At 38.6% G+C, this 4,920-nt stretch overlaps 1 long non-coding RNA gene across 1 annotated transcript; it reads right to left on the bottom strand.

Annotated features, from left to right (window-relative positions):
- Window positions 1-2,092: 2,092 nt before the first annotated feature.
- Window positions 2,093-4,044, bottom strand: LOC129655876 (uncharacterized). Its single transcript, XR_008716128.1, has 2 exons — window positions 3,787-4,044; window positions 2,093-3,618 (listed from the first exon to the last, which is right to left on the bottom strand). It is a non-coding gene; the product is annotated as an uncharacterized LOC129655876 (long non-coding RNA).
- Between the last annotated feature and the right edge of the window lie 876 nt (window positions 4,045-4,920).

Raw genomic sequence — 4,920 nt, 5'->3', positions numbered from 1 at the left:
GGCCCACTTGACTTTGCATTCCAGGATGTCTGTCTCTAGGCGAGTGTTCACACTTTCATCGTTATCTGGGTCATGAAGATCTTTTTTGTATATTTCTTTTGTGTATTCTTGCCACCTCTTCTTAATATCTTCTGCTTCTGTTAAGTCCATACCACTTCTGTACTTAATTGTGCCCATCTTTGCATGAAATATCCCCTTGGTATCTCTAATTTTTTTGAAGACATCTCTAGTCCTTCCCATTCTATTGTTTTCCTCTATTTCTTTACATTGATCACTGAGGAAGGTTTTCTTATATCTTCTTGCTGTTCCTTGAAACTCTGCATTCAGATGGATATATCCTCCCTTTCCTCCTTTGCCTTCTGCTGCTGTTCTTTTCTCAGCTATTTGTAATGGCCTCCTCAGACAAGCATTTTGCCTTTTTTGTGTTTCTTTTCCTTGGAGATGGTCTTGGTCATCATTTCATGTACAATGTCACGAGCCTCTGTCCATAGTTCTTGAGGCACTCTGTCTATCAGATCTAATCCCTTGAATCTATTTCTCACTTCCACTGTATAATCATAAGGGATTTTATTTAGGTCATACCTGAATGGTCTAGTGGTTTTCCCCTACTTTCTTCAATTTAGGTCTGAATTTGGCAATAAGGAGTTCATGATCTGAACCACAGTCAGCTCCCCATCTTGTTTTTGCTGACTGTATAGAGCTTTTCCATCTTTGGCTGCAAAGAATATAATCCATCTGATTTTGGTATTGACCATCTGGTGATGTCCATGTGTAGAGTCTTCTCTTATGTTGTTGGAAGAAGGTGTTCACTATGACCAGTGTGTTCTCTTGGCAAAACTCTTTTAGCCTTTGCCCTGCTTCATTCTGTACTCCAAGGCCAAATTTGCCTGTTGACTTGACTTTCTACTTTTGCATTCCAGTCCCCTATAATGAAAAGGACAAGTTTTTTGGATGTTAGTTTTAGAAGATCTTGTAGGTCTTCATAGAACCATTCAACTTGAGCTTCTTCAACTTTACTAGTCGGGACATAGACTTGGATTACCATGATATGGAATGGTTTGCCTTGGAAACGAATGGAGATCATTCTGTCATTTTTAAGATTGCATCCAAGTATTGCATTTTGGACTCTTTTGTTGACTATGCTGGCTATTCCACTTCTTCTAAGGGATTCTTGCCCATTGTAGTAGATATAATGGTCACCTGAGTTAAATTCACCCATTCTGGTCTATTTTAGTTCACTAATTACTAAAATTTTGATGTTTACTCTTGCCATCTCCTGTTTGACCACTTCAAATTTGCCTTGATTCATGGACCTAATATTTCAGGTTCCTATGCCATATTGTTCTTTACAGCATCAGACTTTACTTCCATCACGTCACATCCACAACTGGGTGTTGTTTTTGCTTTGGCTCTTTCTCTTCATTCTTTCTGGAGTTATTTCTCCAATGATCCTCAGTAGCCTATTGGTCACCTACCAACCTGGGGAATTCATCTTTCAGTGTCCTAACTTTTTGCCTTTTCATGACAAAATGTGTTCCACTGGGAAGGGAATGGCAAACCACGTCAATATTCTTGCCTTGAGAACCCCATGAACAGTTATTTCATTAGTAACATATTTTTTTTGAGGGATACTTTTTTACCCCCCCTGAATGGTCAATTTAGAGAAAATAAAGATGGTTACAAGATACATATTAAAAGTTAATACACAATTTATTCTAATAAGCTCCATGGAAAATGCATATTCTTATAAGATAGATTCATTATATATTGAATAGAGGAATGCAATTTTGAAAAGTAGCTCTATGTGTCACTAAAAATTTTTAATATCTGGGCATATTTGGGAAGTAACATTAAAGCTTTTTTCTAAGTTTTAGCCCGTTAAGCTTTATTGCTTTAAATTTGGCAAAACTAATACAATTTTGTAAAGCTTAAAAATAAAATAAAATTAAAAAAAATAAAATGAAAATTATTTGTTTCCAGTTAAGGTATTTTATTTCAACTTTGCAATAGCCCTAAAATGTAGATATTGTTTCCAATAATAGGTGAATAAACTGCATAGAATAGAGAAATAACTGTACTTAAAATAGTTTAAAACAGGCTTAAAATATTTTATTTCATGAAATAAATTTGTGGGGAATGGATATGGTCTGCAGATACACATTTAGGAATAGCAGGATATAGATGAAATAAAATCAATAGACAAGAGGCAGAGCCTAAAAATTATACATAGGAGAAACCCAAAATTTAGAATTTGAGAAGGTAAGGAGAATCAGCAGAGTCAACTGTTAAGGGCTCTCAATGAAATCTGAGTTGGACCCAGAGAGAATGATGTCATGGAGGGCTAAGTTGAGGAACTGTTATGAGAAGGAGACCATCATCAACTGTGTCAAATGCTGCCACTAACACAAATAAGAAGACCCCAAAACAACCAAGACAAATAAGAAGACCCAAAAAACAACCACAGTATTTAGCCACAATGGAGATAATTACTAGATATGTCAACTGTTGTTTCAGTGGCTAGCAAAGATGAAACCTGATTGGACTAGAGAGAATGAGAGAACAGAGATGATTAAAAACATTTTACATATTTTTTACTAAAAGAGGAGCACAGACATATGTTTTCTGAAGGAGAGTCAAACATCATAGGAGGGTTTTTCTTTTGTGTAGAGATGGGAGATATTTTGGAATGTTTATTTGATGGAAATGATCCAAGACAGGGGGAAGCACTTATGATTAAGAAGAGAGAGATAATAGGCAGGGTGAAGGAAGGTATGGAAGAAGAATGGAGCTGAATGGTGTTTCATAGGTACTCAAATGTTCGTACAATCTAGTGGTCCCCTTGGTTGCCTGGGATTATCCTTGAGATGATCGAAGTGATGGCACATGGAAAAGTGTATTATGCAAAGCAGGAACAACACGATTCCCAGTAGACTATATTCAGTAGATCACAATCATATTCTAAAGTGACATTGACATTTTGCCATAGATAAGTATGAGGAAGCAGCATGCATGGGTTTATTACATCATCTATATCTGTAGTACTCTTCCTCCTAGACCTCCCCTGGGTTTCAATGGAGCCCAGGGGCCTTTAATGTGTAGGCATTATTCTCTGTCTAGAAGTGAGGTAGTATATTTTCATATTATTCTAAAACATAGAAGCTGACCATGCCCTTTATACTTTCTTTTTTCTTAGAGTGGGTTTTGTCCTTCTAAGACAGTTAAGGCAGAAATAAAATAGAAAGAGTTCAATTCCATTTATCCAACATGGCTGAATATTTATGCCTTGCACTATTTTATGTCATCCATGTAGAACATTGTGTGTTTCCCTGGTGGCTCAGAGGTTAAAGCGTCTGCCTGCAATGTGGGAGATGAGCGTTCGATCCCTGGGTCGGGAAGATCCCCTGGAGAAGGAAATGGCAACCCACTCCAGTATTCTTGCCTGGAAAATCCCATGGACGGAGGAGCCTGGTAGACTACAGTTCATGGGGTCGCAAAGAGTCGGACATGACTGAGCAACTTCACTGTCACTTTCATGTAGAACAGGAGATTCTAGATGCTCTGCTGGCAATTAACACAGTATCGCTCAAGCCAGATGCACCTTGATGTACTCACACATACCTAGGATAATATGAAAAAACATTAGGCATCCAGGTATAATGAAGAGGGAGAGGAAGAACGGGGGAAAGAAAGAATAAGTAGAGGTCAAGAGGGAGGGAAGAAGAGGAAGAGGCTGAGGGGAGGGAAAATGAAAGAAAGGGAAGGGAAAAAAGCAAAGCGCAACACAACCTTTCGTCCTCCAAAGAGCTTGTGGTAAGGAAGCACAAGGAGGTTTCAGCATACATATTGAGACTGTAATATTGATGGAAAAGGAGACGCTCCCTTTTTCTTTGCTCAGTTTGTCTTCTTTACAATGAGCAGCAGGGCTTCTGTGAGGGAAGGTCTGGTGGACTCCTGATGAAAGATACTGGCAGAGGTTAAATGTCTTGGTTTGGAGAGTTATCTTGTTAAGAAGAAACAAGACTCTGCTTACCAGATAGAATGGGTGGGGATTCTAGTTGCCCCATCTGAAAACATTTTAGGCTCGATAGCCTATTAGCCTGTGATTTTGTGCAGCTGGCATGTTAACATTTGTGCAGGCTTTGCAAAGGGAGGGAAGGGGAATGTTTTTATAGCAAAAACCAGGTGTACAAAAGAGGAATGTTCTTTTTGCTTTGGTTTCATTTATGAGGAGGGTAGAACATGGGTTTGCAACCAAGAAAACAGAACACTGGGAGATGTAGTTAGAGACAATAGAAAGTGAGTGTCAGAGGCTCAGTGTTGGAATGAAGATGAACAGGAAAGGGGATGTCAGCATGATGCTGAGGAAGGTGGATAACCATGGTGATAGGGATACCAGCACACATCATGAATGTTTGCATGTATTGTGATCATGGCAAAAATGGAGTGAGCAAGATGCTGTGATCTCTATCATGTAGAGAGAAGAAATGGGAATCAGAGGGGTGAAGCAGCTGGCTCAAGGTTAAATGGCTAGGGTGAGAGCTTGGCCTCAGGGGGTTGTCTGATTCCAAAGTTGTGATCCTAATAGCTGCTTTCCACATTGGGAGGCAGGAAAATCATGGTACCATGAATAGAAACAGGAAAAGGAATAACTACTGATTGAGTGCAGGGTAAGAAATGAAGAGAAGAAAGACTGAGGTTGATTGTTTTTATTACCATAGTGATGAATGCACCTTTTACAGATTATTACTGCCTCCTATAACAAGATTACTCAGAATATGTAGTTTATAAGTATTCTTTATGCATATAAAATAACTCCAGTGATCCTTCCAAGAAAGCTTAAAGCATCAAACCTAAAACTTCTTCAACTAAACCTATGCTTATTTATTGCTCTAAACATAAATTAGTGGCCTGCCACAGCCG

Source organism: Bubalus kerabau, chromosome 1 (assembly GCF_029407905.1).
Source record: "Bubalus kerabau isolate K-KA32 ecotype Philippines breed swamp buffalo chromosome 1, PCC_UOA_SB_1v2, whole genome shotgun sequence".
NCBI lineage: Eukaryota > Metazoa > Chordata > Mammalia > Artiodactyla > Bovidae > Bubalus > Bubalus kerabau.
This window is presented reverse-complemented; position numbering and strand designations above follow the sequence as displayed.